We start from the raw sequence: 17,810 nt of genomic DNA on the forward strand, positions 1-17,810 counted from the left end.
TGGGCAAAAATTTCAGCCTCTAGATGCGCAAAGCTGGCAGAGACATACCCCAAAAGACTTTATTAATTGCAGTAATTGCAGAGAGGGGGGTCCTACAAAGTATTGACTGAGGAGGGCTGATTACCAATGCACGTCACAATTTTAAGAAAAACGAAAAAAGTGGTTTGGTACCGTGATAGCCAGTAGAAAAAAATATATAAAGTGCTCTCAGTGAGAGAAACAAAATAGGAATCTTGTGGGTACCCACAAGATTCCTATTTTGTTTCTCTCACTGAGAGCACTTTGTATACAATTTTAAGAGTTCTACTTTTAAAATATTTAGAAAACTATTACTTTCTTTACACTTCACAATTATTTGCTACATTTTGTTGGTATATCACATAAATTCTGAATAAAATAAATTTAAGTTTGTGGGTGTAATGTGAAAAAAATGTGGAAAAGTTCAAGGCGTATGAAAACATTTTCAATGCTATATATACAAACACACACACACAATGTAAATCTGGCTGTCAGTCAAGGTGTAGGGGGAGTGATTACAGCACTACATCTCCCAAATAAAAAGGTGATGTGCTGCCAATAAAATGATAGTGTAATTGAGTGTATAACTATCATTTTGTTTTGTCAGCCCATCTTAATGGGCCATTAAAGGGAACCTGTCAGCAGGATTGTGCACAGTAACCTACAGACAGTGTAAGGTTGGTGCCATTATACTGATTAAAATGATACCTGGGTTGATGAAATCCGTCTAGTGGTTGTTGTATCTTTATTTGTAGTTTTCAGTTAATGATATGGTCATGCTCTGGGGCGTGACTGTGGGATTTTTTCATGTGGTGCTCTGCTTACATATATGGCTTATGACAGGCCACTGATATTACATGTTTTGAAGAAAAAAAAAATCACGTTCAGCAGGCAGGCACCTGCGCTGTAGCATAATTATTTTATCTGCTGATATAAGTTTATTCAGAGGAAAAAAATATTCTCTCTCAAAATTGCAACAGCCACGCCTGTGTAGTAGCATCTATCGGCGATCCGATAGCTGTTACTGTGCAGGTGCCGCCATCTTGGTGAAGACATTTTTATCCTGTAGCAAAATGGCACCGGCGCAGTAGAATCTATCGGATTGCCTATAGATACTACTGTGTAAGCGCGACTGGCGCTATTTTGTGAGATTTTTTTTTTCTCTGAATAAACTTATATCAACAAATAAAATAATTAAATGAATATTATAGATGTGATAATGCTGTAGTGCAGGCGCCTGCTTGCTGAACGCTTTTTTTTCCAAAACATATTATATACATTATGTAAAATAGGGGGCGGGTCACTGAGGGATCAGTGACGTGTCATAAGCCATACTGATGAATACCTAATCCCAGCACCACATGAAGACCTTCCCCCCCACAGGCCGTCTCTGAGCACGAGCCTTTCATTAACTGAAAACTGCAAATAAAGATTAAACAACCACAAGATGGATTTCATCACCCAAGGTATCATTGTAATCAGAATAACGGCGCCGACCTGACACTGTCTGTAGGTTACTGTGCACTGTCCTGCTGACAGGTTCCCTTTAAGGTAAAAAGAAATCCAAACCTACATGACTCTGTGTGAAAAAGTGAGTACACATTCACCCCCCCACCCCCCTTAAAACATAAATTAACTGTGGCTTATCACATCTTGGGAAGCTGAGTCAAATTCCCTAGCCATATGCAGGCCTGTTTACCGCCACAACTGTTCTCAATCAAGAAATCACTTAAATAGGACCCACCTGACAAAGTGAAGTACACCAAAAAGTCCTGCTCACAGGTTCACTTTATGCACTTTTGCTGCTGACCTATAAAGAGATAAATTCAGAGATTTGGTGAAACAAATGAGTTACTCCGCACTGCTGTTGTTTGTTCTGATGAAGTTTTATGAGTATTGTAGATAATACTCTTAAAATAGAAACTATACATGAAGTCCAAATATGTTTTGCTTTCTTCCCATTTCATTTTCAGCATACTGATGTAGTGAAACCATAGATTTCTAATGTGATAAAGTAAACGTTTAGCTTCTCAACTATACATGTTACATTCAGGTGGAGCAGGGAAATGAAAGATCTACTGTAATACAGTACAGAACAATCAGATAACAGCATGAGGCTCGCCCAAGGCGTCAATCTTTGATTCAGGCGAAGGAGTGAAAAACAAAGAAGGTGGAAAAAAAAGGTATTTAAAGTACTGTAGTCATTTACTCCCCTCATGAATTCTAAAAATGATGATACCGCTAGGTCAGTGGGGAAAACAGCGTCATATGTTTGGATGAGGGCAGAATTCCTAGTTTATGGCACAAGACTGACATATAGAAGCAATATTACAAAATAATCTTACTGTTAATTGATGCAGCAACACACATACAGTGGGGCAAAAAAGTATTTAGTCAGTCAGCAATAGTGCAAGTTCCACCACTTAAAAAGATGAGAGGCGTCTGTAATTTACATCATAGGTAGACCTCAACTATGGGAGACAAACTGAGAAAAAAAAATCCAGAAAATCACATTGTCTGTTTTTTTTTCATTTTATTTGCATATTATGGTGGAAAATAAGTATTTGGTCAGAAACAAAATTTCATCTCAATACTTTGTGATATATCCTTTGTTGGCAATGACAGAGGTCAAACGTTTTCTGTAAGTCTTCACAAGGTTGCCACACACTGTTGTTGGTATGTTGGCCCATTCCTCCATGCAGATCTCCTCTACAGCAGTGATGTTTTTGGCTTTTCGCTTGGCAACACGGACTTTCAACTCCCTCCAAAGGTTTTCTATAGGGTTGAGATCTGGAGACTGGCTAGGCCACTCCAGGACCTTGAAATGCTTCTTACGAAGCCACTCCTTCGTTGCCCTGGCGGTGTGCTTTGGATCATTGTCATGTTGAAAGACCCAGCCACGTTTCATCTTCAATGCCCTTGCTGATGGAAGGAGGTTTGCACTCAAAATCTCACGATACATGGCCCCATTCATTCTTTCATGTACCCGGATCAGTCGTCCTGGCCCCTTTGCAGAGAAACAGCCCCAAAGCATGATGTTTCCACCACCATGCTTTACAGTAGGTATGGTGTTTGATGGATGCAACTCAGTATTCTTTTTCCTCCAAACACGACAAGTTGTGTTTCTACCAAACAGTTCCAGTTTGGTTTCATCAGACCATAGGACATTCTCCCAAAACTCCTCTGGATCATCCAAATGCTCTCTAGCAAACTTCAGACGGGCCCGGACATGTACAGGCTTAAGCAGTGGGACACGTCTGGCACTGCAGGATCTGAGTCCATGGTGGCGTAGTGTGTTACTTATGGTAGGCCTTGTTACATTGGTCCCAGCTCTCTGCAGTTCATTCACTAGGTCCCCCCGCGTGGTTCTGGGATTTTTGCTCACCGTTCTTGTGATCATTCTGACCCCACGGGGTGGGATTTTGCGTGGAGCACCAGATCGAGGGAGATTATCAGTGGTCTTGTATGTCTTCCATTTTCTAATTATTGCTCCCACAGTTGATTTCTTCACTCCAAGCTGGTTGGCTATTGCAGATTCAGTCTTCCCAGCCTGGTGCAGGGCTACAATTTTGTTTCTGGTGTCCTTTGACAGCTCTTTAGTCTTCACCATAGTGGAGTTTGGAGTCAGACTGTTTGAGGGTGTGCACAGGTGTCTTTTTATACTGATAACAAGTTTAAACAGGTGCCATTACTACAGGTAATGAGTGGAGGAAAGAGGAGACTCTTAAAGAAGAAATTACAGCTCTGTGAGAGCCAGAAATCTTGATTGCTTGTTTCTGACCAAATACTTATTTTCCACCATAATATGCAAATAAAATGAAAAAAAAACAGACAATGTGATTTTCTGGATTTTTTTTTCTCAGTTTGTCTCCCATAGTTGAGGTCTACCTATGATGTAAATTACAGACGCCTCTCATCTTTTTAAGTGGTGGAACTTGCACTATTGCTGACTGACTAAATACTTTTTTGCCCCACTGTATTAACATATGAGGAAGGAATAGGCTTAAAATAAAAAATGGCAGCATACTCACCTTCCACCGCTCCCGCGCATTAAGTGCAGGCTGCTCCAAAGGTCTGTGCATGCTCTAGAAGTGATGCCTGCTCTGCTTGAAAGTCAGAGGACCGATGGAGCCTGTAATCACTTCCGGGGACAGAGCAGGTCTCTGAAGTGACCTGTGCTGGATCCACGGAGCTCTGGAAAGTTTGTATGTCACTATTTTCATTCTAAGGGTATTCATGCACCACCAGATCAGTAGTAGACATACATATATATCTATGATATAACGCTGGTATAGACTGCACCTGCGCGCTGTGCATGCTCAGTGTGGCCGGAGTCAAAATGGCACATCCAGCATTAATATACAAAGGATGAGTCTAGAGGAGGAGTGTAGCGCTGGAAATCGTGGTATGAGTAGGCGCCACCTGAAGATATGTGGTTAATTTGCAGGTTAACAGCGTTATTATGTCGTCCATACCCTGCTTGCAGCGAAGGGCAGTGGTGAGAAAATGAACTTTATTCTCCCCAGTAGCAATTGGTGTCAGTCATGGAGGCGTGGGCGGCGCCGGTTCAGTCATTGCTCTGAGTATACAGAGCGGCCGTTGTAACCGCGTCCCCGACCCTGACTAGCAGCCGGCCTCACTGTAGTGCCAAAATCGGACCGCAGTTAGATGACATCAGAGTGCGGTTTGATTTTCATAGACTGTCAAAAATGAAAAGGTGGAGAAACTTGTTTTTTTTCCCCACACAAACTAGAAAAACTGATTAATACTCGGACCACAGTCTGATGGAAGTAATTGGTCCGTTTTCCTCGATCATGAGAAAATCGGACATCTGAATGAGACCTTAGTCTTCAGTGGACTACTGTTGCCAAACTAAAAGCAAAGACGCCAAAAAACAATAATATGCCAGAATAAGCCCCGAACTTTGGATAATAACTATAGAAGCACAAATGACCAAAAGTGTAAAAAACAGAGCGTGTTGTACCGTTTAGCACCCTGATTTGTCATTCATAAATAACATTATAGAGTATTCTACAGACATATTTCTTATGTTTCCCACTATTTTGCACACTATGATTTCATTACATGATGACACAAACATGGCCACTTTACAGATGGCATGCCCCGGAAGCTTACTCTGTCCTATGACCATAAGCAGGCATGTTTCACCACGATCGAGCATGTTTATGCTTGTCTCCAGTATGTTTGGGACCCAAAACAAAACATTTTGCGCTGCACAGCTTTTAGTTACTTCTCTGAACCCCCCTTCCATAAAAAACCTAGGGCGTTTGAGAGGCTAAACAATAAGCGAATGAAACCTAGAAAACATTGCCTCTCAGGAATTCAGAAGGGGATTAGCCATTGTATAATTGAAAAGATGGCTTCCCTATTAGCCCAGAAGGTTTAGGATTGTTCTCCCTTGCCTCCTTGTTGGTGCCATAGCACATATACCATCCTCTATCATATGTTCCTGCACTGAAACCACAGAACTTCCAGCGTAATTACAGGATAAGATATACATTCAGATGAGACTGTTATAGATCACTACAAGAAACTAATTAGGATTACTCATGTTTAATTAACCTGAAAAAGTCAGCACGCAAGAGGGTGGGGTGGGCCTACCGTACAAGTCTATCAACACCCAGCCTGCAGTTTCAACCTTGTATTGAAACCTTCTCTCTACCTGCATTGACATCTTTTTTTTTTAGCATTATACCCAATGGGTTACAGAGACAATGCAATGAGCAGTCATCAGGGTGGAGTCTGCAGCTCCATCAATCACTAATTACAGGAAACTACTATCGCAATGTCAAAAATGTTATCATCACTGTAAGATGGGAGATATTTCTTCAACCTATGGTATAATAAATGCTGCAAATAATGTAAACTAGTCAAGTCTGCATATTCGCATAGAATGTTGGACATTACTACTAAAGATCACAAGTTATATGAAAGTCCCATTAAATAAATGGGGACCAGAATTAGTGAGAATCTGATGGAAGTTCCAGTAACAAACACTGGGCAGCTGAGGAATCAACGACTGCGACCTTGAGAAAGGTCCTCGTGTGGACTGACACATGGACCACGATTCATCATTTCCTTTTTTTGAAGTCACTTTTTTTTGCCTTCTGCTGACATTTATTCTACCAAATTAATCAAAATGGCGCAAACTGGTCATGAATTTGGGGCAAATGGAAAAAAAAAAGGTCTTTCCCCTATCATTACTATTTTGCGACTTTTGAGCAAAAGTTGTTTTTTCAAAATGTCACAAAATATGCGAGATGTTGTGCGTAAAACTACCCCGGGAAAGACTGGGTGTTGAGTGGTGCGGGGGCTCTACCCGACATTTTGTGAAAGCCCAGAGCCATGGCTTACTGTGCGGTGGACTCCGGAAAATGGCTGCCGGGGGCGACGCATGCGCAGATGGAGATCTCGGCCCCAAGATCTCGGGAGATGAGATCTCAGCGCTGAGAGCCCCCGCACCACCGAACACCCCCTCATCCCAGCTAGCGGCCTGCAGCAACACTCCACTCTTGCCTCCTCCAGCAGCGACCCTGGGACCCTGCTCCACCACAGCCGATAAGGTACAGTATATCCGCATTATAAGATGCACCCCCATTTTCCCCAAAAATTTTTGGGGAAAAAAGTGCGCCTTATAATCTGAAAAATACAGTACGTTTGTGAGTGTGACATGAAAAAAATTGGAAAAATTCACAGGGTATGATTAATTTTTCAAGCCCTCTATCTATCTATCTATCTATCTATCTATCTATCTATCTATCTATCTACAGTGGAGCAAAAAAGTATTTAGTCAGTCAGCAATAGTGCAAGTTCCACCACTTAAAAAGATGAGAGGCGTCTGTAATTTACATCATAGGTAGACCTCAACTATGGGAGACAAACTGAGAAAAAAAAATCCAGAAAATCACATTGTCTGTTTTTTTTTCATTTTATTTGCATATTATGGTGGAAAATAAGTATTTGGTCAGAAACAAAATTTCATCTCAATACTTTGTGATATATCCTTTGTTGGCAATGACAGAGGTCAAACGTTTTCTGTAAGTCTTCACAAGGTTGCCACACACTGTTGTTGGTATGTTGGCCCATTCCTCCATGCAGATCTCCTCTAGAGCAGTGATGTTTTTGGCTTTTCGCTTGGCAACACGGACTTTCAACTCCCTCCAAAGGTTTTCTATAGGGTTGAGATCTGGAGACTGGCTAGGCCACTCCAGGACCTTGAAATGCTTCTTACGAAGCCACTCCTTCGTTGCCCTGGCGGTGTGCTTTGGATCATTGTCATGTTGAAAGACCCAGCCACGTTTCATCTTCAATGCCCTTGCTGATGGAAGGAGGTTTGCACTCAAAATCTCACGATACATGGCCCCATTCATTCTTTCATGTACCCGGATCAGTCGTCCTGGCCCCTTTGCAGAGAAACAGCCCCAAAGCATGATGTTTCCACCACCATGCTTTACAGTAGGTATGGTGTTTGATGGATGCAACTCAGTATTCTTTTTCCTCCAAACACGACAAGTTGTGTTTCTACCAAACAGTTCCAGTTTGGTTTCATCAGACCATAGGACATTCTCCCAAAACTCCTCTGGATCATCCAAATGCTCTCTAGCAAACTTCAGACGGGCCCGGACATGTACATGCTTAAGCAGTGGGACACGTCTGGCACTGCAGGAGTTGAGTCCATGGTGGCGTAGTGTGTTACTTATGGTAGGCCTTGTTACATTGGTCCCAGCTCTCTGCAGTTCATTCACTAGGTCCCCCCGCGTGGTTCTGGGATTTTTGCTCACCGTTCTTGTGATCATTCTGACCCCACGGGGTGGGATTTTGCGTGGAGCACCAGATCGAGGGAGATTATCAGTGGTCTTGTATGTCTTCCATTTTCTAATTATTGCTCCCACAGTTGATTTCTTCACTCCAAGCTGGTTGGCTATTGCAGATTCAGTCTTCCCAGCCTGGTGCAGGGCTACAATTTTGTTTCTGGTGTCCTTTGACAGCTCTTTGGTCTTCACCATAGTGGAGTTTGGAGTCAGACTGTTTGAGGGTGTGCACAGGTGTCTTTTTATACTGATAACAAGTTTAAACAGGTGCCATTACTACAGGTAATGAGTGGAGGAAAGAGGAGACTCTTAAAGAAGAAGTTACAGGTCTGTGAGAGCCAGAAATCTTGATTGCTTGTTTCTGACCAAATACTTATTTTCCACCATAATATGCAAATAAAATGAAAAAAAAACAGACAATGTGATTTTCTGGATTTTTTTTTCTCAGTTTGTCTCCCATAGTTGAGGTCTACCTATGATGTAAATTACAGACGCCTCTCATCTTTTTAAGTGGTGGAACTTGCACTATTGCTGACTGACTAAATACTTTTTTGCCCCACTGTATCTATCTCAGAAGAAAATTGAATTTAATGGCATAAGACACATATGACACAAACTCCTTGCTTGCCATAATCATGATTAATTGACTAATCTCAGTGTAGTATATTTCAGGCTTGGAAACAACTCCACACCGCATACCCCATTACTAAATTACAGCATACTTATACACAGACGCTTCCAGCGTAAAAGTACATTCAAAAACAAACATCTATTTGAGCCTGTGATCATGTGCACGGCCATTTGCGAAGCTTAATGCCTGCAGGCACTAAACGACTGTAGATAGTTTTTACAATAGGTACAGGAGCCAATGCAATAACCAATCAGTTATACTGATTAAAATGATACCTTGGTTGATGAAATCTGTCTTGTGGTTGTGGTTTAATCTTTATTTTCAGTTTTCAGTTAATGATATGCTCGTGCTCCGGGGCGGCCTGTGGGGGGTCTTCATGTGGTGCTCTGATTAGCTATTCATAATGCAGACTGCTGACAGGTCACTGAACCTTCACTGACCTGCCCCCTAGTTTTCATACCTGCACATACTGAAGAAAAAAAAAAAACAACCCTTCTTCTGCAGCATAATCACGTTTAGCAGAGGCGTATCTGGGGGGGGGCAGCTGGGGCATGTGCCCCAGGCGCAGCCGGCAGGGGGGCGCAGTCGTGCCGCCTAATGCGGCGGTCCAAAGTGTCTCCACTGGCGACTGCATTCTGTCGCCCCTCCGAACTGGGAGTCAGCTGTTCTCTGTACTGGCTGCCAAGCTGCCAGCCGGCACAGGGAAGCAGCAGTGCACCGGCTCCCAGGGATCAAATGTACTCGCGTCTGTACAGTCATGTGATAACGCTGCTGACGTCACTCGCCGGCGCCCAGAAGCGCAAAGAGCATTAGTGGTAAGTGCTGCACTCTGGAGCTGACAAAACTACCAAAGATTAAAGGGGGGGTTTACATAATGTCTGTGGGGGATTTAGAGTGGGGATGGGGGGGGGGTTATTTAATGTGTGGGGAGATTTGGAGTAGAGATGGGGATTATTTAATGTTTGGGAGAATTTGGAGTCGGATGGCGGTTATTTAATGTGTGGGGGAGGGATTTGGCGTGGGGATGGGGGGTATTTAATGTGTGGGGAAGATTTGGAGTGGGATGGAGGTACTTAATGTGTGGGGGAGATTTGGAGTGGGGATGGGGGATAATTAATGATGTGTGGGGGGATTTGGAGTGGGATGGGGGGTACTTAACGTGTGGGAGAGATTTGGAGTGGGGATGGGGGGTTATTTAATGTGTGGTGAGATTTGGAGTGGGGATGGGGGGTACTTAATGCTTGTGGAGATTTAGAGTGGGGATAGGAGTACTTAATGTGTGGGAGGGATCTGGCGTGGGGATGGGGGTTACTTAATGTGTGTGTGGAGGGATTTGAATTGGGGATGGGGGGTACTTAATGTGTGTGGGGAGATATGGCGTGGGGATGGGGGGATTTAATGTGTGTGGGGAGATTTGGAGTGGGGATGAGAGGATTTAATGTGCATGGGAAGATTTGGAGTGCGGATGGGAAGATTTAATGAGTGTGGGGAGATTTAGAGTGGGGATGGGGGATTTAATGTGTGTGGAGAGATTTGAGGACACAAAATGAGTAGCATGTATGTATGAGGGCATGCATGAGGAAACAGTATGGGGGATGGCAGCACAGTATGGTGAGTGGGGGATGGTTGCAGACAGTATGGGGACTGAACGGGTGAATGTTGACACAGTATGAGTAGCAATGGAAAAATGTATGTGGACACAGTATGTGTAGCGATGGAAAAATGTATGTGGACACAGTATGGGGAGTGAGGGTGATGGGATGTATGCAGACACAGTATGGGGAGACAGGGGTATGTGTGAGCAGACAGTATAAAGAGTGAGGGGGTAAATATATGAGGAGATAGTATGGTGAACAGGGGGGATGTGAGAGGAGACAGTATTAGGAGGGAGGGGAATAGTGTGAGGCGACAGTATGGGGGGAGAAAAGTGAGTGGGCACAGAATAGAGACTGAGTAGTGGGGGCATAGAATGGGTGGACAGTGTAAGGGTACAGCCAGGAGCCAGGAGGGGACAGTATACCAAGGAGGGGGAGTGTGATGAAAAGCTACAACCCTATATGGAGGACACAGTGTGAGAGGACAGTGTGAAAAGGTATCCCAGTCTGGAAAGGAGAGGTCAGTGTGAAGAGCATGTACCAAAAGAGGGACAGTGTGGGGTCATATTTTGTGCAGACAATATAGTGAGGGGCAATTACTTATTGAGGGGGCCCAGCGTAGGGCAGATATTTTTATTTATGAACATTATAATGACATTTCTATCTTTAAGGGCATCGGTGGAGATTTGCTGCAGAAGATCGGATAAGATGGAAGTCTGCAGAGACGGCTGTGGATGAGAAAACTCATTATGGGGTCTGGACAAGATGAAGAAGAATGACTCCAGAGACGACATCATCTATAAGGTACCTGGATGTAAATATTATTTGTGAAACTGACTTCTCATGTTTTTATTTATGTTAGGAGCATTAAAGGGGTTGTTCAGGTTTGTGCTGAGTCTGCAGTCATTCTATGTGACTGCAGACTTCTGAATTCTCACAGTGCTCACTGAACGCTGTTAGGATTCTCTCGTGCCGGTAATTTACATACATGTGGTCACATGCTGACTAGACATGTGTGGCCTCACTCAATGAAAATGGCCGGGCACGTCTAGTCGGAATGTGGACAGAAGTATATAAATCACATGCTTGTGCTGACATGACTGTGTACTCTTGCCACCGGTAAGGGAGAATCCTAAAAGTGTGCAGTGCATTCGCTGTGAGAATTCAGAAGCCTGCAATGTCAGGATTCAGCTCTGCAGGTTCCAGTAGTCATCACATGGACACTTCAGTCACATGCGATTTTCATACTTCTGGTCCTGTGACAACGAGCTTCTCTCAGTTTTTCACTGACCATTGAGAGCATTAGGAAGAGCAGCTCGTTGGTACATGACTAAGTGTGCAAATCACATGTGTGCTTTGGGGGGCACGAAGAAGAAGTCATCCCGAAACATGCATTGGGGTGGGCGGGTATACCACTGGGCCTCTGTGGGTGGACTTATCCAGGTAATGAGCGGTCATGTGATACTATATATTTTATTGCTAATGATCATTGTCTGTTGTTGCTTCACCCGAATATTTTACTGTGGACGGGTTATACTATTCTACATTCTAAGTAACTAATATAAGTATATATGAAAATACTACTATCTGCTCATGTGGTCCCATGTGCCCCCTGCATGTATAGCTGAACATGTATGTTGAATTTTAACGCTCGATTATCCATGCTTGTTATTTGTATTTAATAAAGTAAGTGTATTCACTAATATGGACTTTCTGATTGTCCTGTTTTGGCTCTCTGCCTTCCCCCTTCTCTGCTTTAGCACCTGGAAGACTTGCTATGGTAAATGGACCCATGAATTTTGCGGTCTACCAAAAAAGCCTGAAGGAGAATGTCATAACACAGTCAGGCAATTAGCAGGAGACTGCAAGAGAGGTTCCGCCTATTTTTGCTCTCAGCTCACAGTCTGAGAGCTTGTGGAAGGTGTTTTTTTTTAAATCTATTCTTTCATATTCGGCGTTCGGTGTGTGGGAGGAGCAGTACAAAACAGTTGACACCACTACACTTGCTATAGCAATGCTCATGTTTATTTGATCCTGCCGATAAAGGTCACATGAGTTTGAATTTGAGAGTAGAGCTACTAGAAGTTTTTTGTCATGATACACAACTTCTGCATTACTGCACTTCCCCCACATGCTGATTGCTGGAAATAAAAGCTGAAAGCTGTCAATTAATCACACTCAGGTCTGCTGTGCTCCAGCACATGTCATCACTCCGAAGTAAGGAGAGGAGACTGTCTGTCAAATACCTGTCTCACACTGAGTCTGATCTAAGCTATTGTGGATGCCTGTTCTTCTTTTACCCAGTGTGTTTCAGCTTCCATATCATTGGTCAGTCAGATAGAGGAAGCACATGCCTTCAGTGAAATCTATCTGGTAATGCCCACTTGGAATTAAAAATGTTAACTGTTTAGGTGCCAAATACTTTGATCGTTAATATAAAAAAAGAGAAGAGCCAGCACTGCCAGTGGTCAGCACGCATAACATGAGGTGCATATGCACATATCTTACTGCATTCAAAATGAGACATTTAGCAAAATATTGATCAATATATTGAGCCACCCCGCCACGCCAAGGCAATCTCATATGGGGGGTCCTACTCTACATTTTTATTTATTCACTGTGCCATTGCGGCCTCCTAAATGTTTTAAAAGCAAGACCATATCAAATGCAATCCATACCTGAAGCATATCTGCATCACTCCCGTGCAGCCAGATGGAGCAGGTGCAGATCTTCATCTGCACCTGCTCCATCTGGCTGCACGGGAGTGATGCCAACCAGGTCTGAACACAGACATCTCAGGTTTGACAACCAGGTCTGAACACAGACATCTCAGGTTTGACCTCCACACACTGCCCAACCAGCAAACACAGATGAAGGGCAATGCAGGCTCAGACATGGATGCAAAAATAAATAAAGCCTGGGGCAGGGCGGGGCTGCCGTGAGTGTGCACAGCAGCCTAGATTAATCACAATAAACACAGAAAAGATGGCGAACATGACCCAGCGTGCACGGCAACAGTGGTGGTCAGCCACAAAACCAATTTGCAATAAAAAAAGAGAAGAGCCAGCACTGCCAGTGGTCAGAACGCATAACATGAGGTGCATATGCACATATCTTACTGCATTCAAAATGAGACATTTAGCAAAATATTGATCAATATATTGAGCCACCCCGCCACGCCAAGGCAATCTCATATGGGGGGTCCTACTCTACATTTTTATTTATTCACTGTGCCATTGCGGCCTCCTAAATGTTTTAAAAGCAAGACCATACCCTGCCCCAGGCTTTATTTATTTTTGCATCCATGTCAGAGCCTGCATTGCCCTTCATCTGTGTTTGCTGGTCAGGCAGTGTGTGGAGGTCAAACCTGAGATGTCTGTGTTCAGACCTGGTTGGCCTTCATCTGCACCTGCTCCATCTGGCTGCACGGGAGTGATGCAGATATGCTTCAGGTATGGATTGCATTTGATATGGTCTCACTTTTAAAACATTTAGGAGGCTGCAATGGCACAGTGAATAATAAAAATGTAGAGTAGGACCCCCCCATATGAGATTGCCTTGGCGTGGCGGGGTGGCTCAATATATTGATCAATATTTTGCTAAATGTCTCATTTTGAATGCAGTAAGATATGTGCATATGCACCTCATGTTATGCGTTCTGACCACTGGCAGTGCTGGCTTTTCTCTCTTTTTATTGCAATTTGATCGTTAATATGTCTGCAACAAATAGGCGAAATAAAAAAATAAAAAACAAAAAAATTTTTTATTATTCTGCTCTGCAGCACCTTATTACATTGTATGTCCATTGGAACATAAAATAAGTTGGTGAAATGTCCTATTTAAAGGGGGTCTATCAACATTTTGACCCCTGAAGGCTGCTTGCAGTGTTAGATAAGAAAAGGAAGAAAGGGGTAAAGCAGATAAAAACATATCTAGTTGATAGTCATGCAAGCTGTTTAGTGTGCCGCTGTGTATATTAGACTATAGTGTGAAAGCTCCACTATATATAATATACACTATATACTTTATTATGCTGTACAAATCAAACAGGATACAGAGACTGTTGTAGACATCACCTACAAGATACTGATACTGCTGTTCATACATCATATTCAAGACACTGAGAATCTGCTATTTATAGATCACATATGATACACTGAGACTGCTGTATATATATTGCATACAAGACATTAAGACTCTGCTGCCTATGCAATCACATAGGATACACTGAGAATGCTGTATATATATCACATAGGATATGCTGAGACTTCTGTATATATATCATATAGCAGACCATAAGTCGCTTGTACAAATCACAGAGGAGACACTGAGGCTGTTGTATATACATCATACAGGTGAAACAGAGTGATTTATATCCATCACATTAGATACACTGAGAATGCCTTATATACATCACATAGGATACACTGAGGCACGTAGGAGACACTTAGATGGCTGTATACACATCACATAGGAGACTGTGAGAAACATAGGAGACACTGAAACTTGTATAAATCAAACAGGATACACTGAGACTGCTGATTACATCACATTGGAGACACAAAGGCTGCTGTATATACATCACATAGGCTACACTGGGACTGCTTTATACAACAAAAAGGAAATACTGAGATGGCCACTACAGTCAGCAGGAAATAACACCTGGGGTCCAAGACCATGGTCCACTGTGAATTTGCATAGTTGGGCAGATGGCCAGTCTGAGCCTGGTGTAAATCCAGCCTTATTTTTTTCTGCCAGTTGGTTGTGCTGCATGAAAATAACACAATGAGCAATTATATAATTTGATACTTTTTGAAAATGATAATATTACTATAAAGCATAATTAATTACACCTGACTAGATTGTTCCCTTACAACTACAGTTTCAGTTTTTTATATGGACCTTTGGGATAATTAATTATCTCAACTGATACATTATACTATTACCAATATGTACAATGTGTAGCGCCGGCATCCCTGCACACTGCTCCACTCCCCTGGCAGGGACGCCGACTCACTCACCACCACAGCCTCCATCCTGAACTTCTTCCTTACTCTCGTGTTGCTGCCCGGGGTCCGCGCACTACGTGCAGATCCATGGGCACTGTGCTTAGAGCACACACTCGACCACCCGGAGGCGTATAACCTGATCGAGTATGCCAGAGTGATGAATGGAAGATGGTCTATGATAACCATGATGTCCACTATGAGTATAGTGTAATTCTGTTTGGACTCTGCAATGCCCCTGCAGTATTTCAAGAACCAGTGAACGACATCTTCCGGCATCTCGTGTAGACGTGTTTGGTAGTATACCTTCTCTACACGTGTGTGGTAGTATACTGAGACGATATATCCCGATCTTCTCTCCCACCAGAGGAATGTTCTCCAGGTTCTGCAGAGACTAACAACAGTCTTTTTGCCAAATATGAAAAGTGCGTCTTCGAGCAGACTTCTCTTACATTTTTTGGGTATATCATCTTCGAAACCTGCCTGAAAATAGATCCTGAAAAGGTGTCTGCCATCATGAAGTGACCCCTTCCTGACAGTCTGAAAGCTAGCCACATTTTTCCCTCTCGAACGGCTCCTATTTCTGCCCTGACCCGCAAGGGGGCCAACCCTAAGATATGGACTTCTGAGGCAGAGAACGCCTTTGTGTCTTTAAAACAGGCCTTGTCCTCAGCTCCTATGCTGCATCGACAGGCCAGTGATAGGCAGTTTGTCTTGGAAGTGGATGCGCCTTCCTCAGGGACCAGAGCTATTCTTACCCAGAAGTCTCCTTCCAGCCATATGGCGACCTGTGGTTTGTTTTCCAAAACCTTCTCAGCTCTAGAACACAACCATTCAATTGACAATTGAGAACTGTTAGCGATAAAACTGTCACTGGAGGTGTGGCGGTTCTTACTTGAAGGAGTAATGCACCCATTTGTCATTTACACTGACCACAAGAATCTAGCCTATCTGCAGTGTGTACTGCTGCTAAATCCACGATAAACCAGGTGGTCTCTGTTCTTTGGTCGCTTCAACATTATTCTCCATTTCCGGCAGGCTGATAAGAACATCTAAGCGGACACAATATCTAGGTATTTTCTGTCTTCCTATCAAGAGGAGGAGCCACAACACATCATCGAGCCCTCCAAAATAATAATGGTCGCTCCTTTGGATTTGTCTCAGCTCCCATCCAGAAAAACTTATGGCGCTGAACCGGACAAAAAATGGGTTCTTCTATGGGGTCACTCGTCTTAAGTTGGCTGGCCGTGACGTACAGAAGAAAATGGCCCTCCACATTTCCTAACATCACTGGTGGCCGATCTTGCACAAGGATATTGCGGATTTTGTCTCTGCTTGTCCCTTTTTTGTCTAGAAGAAAACTACGATGCACCTTCCGACTGGTCGTCTACTTCCTTTGCCCGTACCATCTGCTCCCTGGCAGCATATCTTCCAGGATCTGCCGGGTTTATCATCATCTAGGTGGTTGTGAATCACTTTTCCAAGATGATCCATTTCACTCCACTACCCTGTCTTCCATCTTCTCCAGTGCTAGCAGAGAAGTTTATGCTACATATTTTCTGCCTCCATGGATTACCGCTTCATATTGTCTCGGAGGCATCCAGCTTACTTCTCGTTTCTGGAAAGCTATCTGCAAGCTACTGAATGTCATTTTGGATTTCTCTTTGGCCTGCCATCCTCAATCCAATGACCAGGTAGAGCGGGTCAATCAGATCCTGACCAACTTCCTGCCACACTTCGTCAATGCACACCACAGTGTTTGTGCCAAACTCCTGCCTTGGGCCGAATTCACATACAATAATCACGTGAGTGAATCCTCTCCTAAATCTCCAATTTTTGTAGTCTACAATCACCACCCCAATATTCAGTTTCCTGTTTCTACTACTTCCGACATTCCTGGAGCGAATCCCTTGTCAAGGGATTTTCTAAGTTCTGGGAGTTCACCATCGCCAACTTATTGAAATCTTCTAAGCGGATGAAAAAACAAACAAGAGATGTCTGGATCCGCCTGTTTTGTCCTCGAGACAAGGTATGTCCGTCTCAAGATACCCTCGAATAAATTAGGTTCTCGTTGCATCGGTCCATTCGAGGTCCTAAAACAGATTAATCCACTAGCCTACAAGCTCAAACTCCCAGCCTCACTTTGCATGGTGAAAAAATATTGGTTTCACTATATTGTTGAGCTGGATACTTTCCTTTTTGTATTGCTGCACGTCTAACACAACAAATCTGTGCTCTGAACATGAAGACGCCCATAACGGTGAGCTGAACTTTTTCTATCCTCTTTGAGGATTCCCTATTCTTTCCATGTGTCTCTCCTCAAGCCTGTCGTCCTCAGTCGTTTCTTTGAAGATCCTGGTACCACTCCTGCTCTAGTCAGCACTGAGGACATTTTCAAAGTAGAGAGCTACCAAGAGGGTAAGCGGAAAAACCTTTATTCTTGTGAATTGGATGAGATTCGGCCTTGATGCGAGGGGGAGAACATCCATACCCCTCTTCTCCCGGAGAGATTTCTTGTGGGCTTGAAGAAGAGGGGGCATAAAGGGGGTTACTGTAACACCGACGTACCTGCATGCTGTTCCCCTGCTCTGGCAGGGACGTCGACTCACTCACCGCCACAGCCCTCATCCTGCACTTCCTTCTTCCTCTCCTTATGCTGCCCGGGATCCGTGCACTGCATGCAGATCCCCCGGGCACTGAGATTAGGGTGACTCGCTCCCTCATTCTT

At 43.5% G+C, this 17,810-nt stretch overlaps 1 protein-coding gene across 5 annotated transcripts in view; it reads right to left on the minus strand.

The window, feature by feature from the left end:
* COA1 (cytochrome c oxidase assembly factor 1) overlaps positions 1–17,810 on the minus strand; it is a 147,151-nt gene that overhangs the window by 15,093 nt on the left and 114,248 nt on the right. For all 5 annotated transcript variants that reach the window (XM_073550039.1, XM_073550038.1, XM_073550036.1 and 2 more), the window contains one exon: positions 1,763–1,828. The gene's annotated coding sequence lies outside the window, so the exon portion shown is untranslated. The remainder of the gene's footprint in view (positions 1–1,762; positions 1,829–17,810) is intronic.

This window comes from Dendrobates tinctorius, unplaced genomic scaffold (genome assembly GCF_039654945.1).
Source record: "Dendrobates tinctorius isolate UK_male_01 unplaced genomic scaffold, ASM3965494v1 ptg000162l, whole genome shotgun sequence".
NCBI classification, from domain to species: Eukaryota; Metazoa; Chordata; class Amphibia; order Anura; family Dendrobatidae; genus Dendrobates; species Dendrobates tinctorius.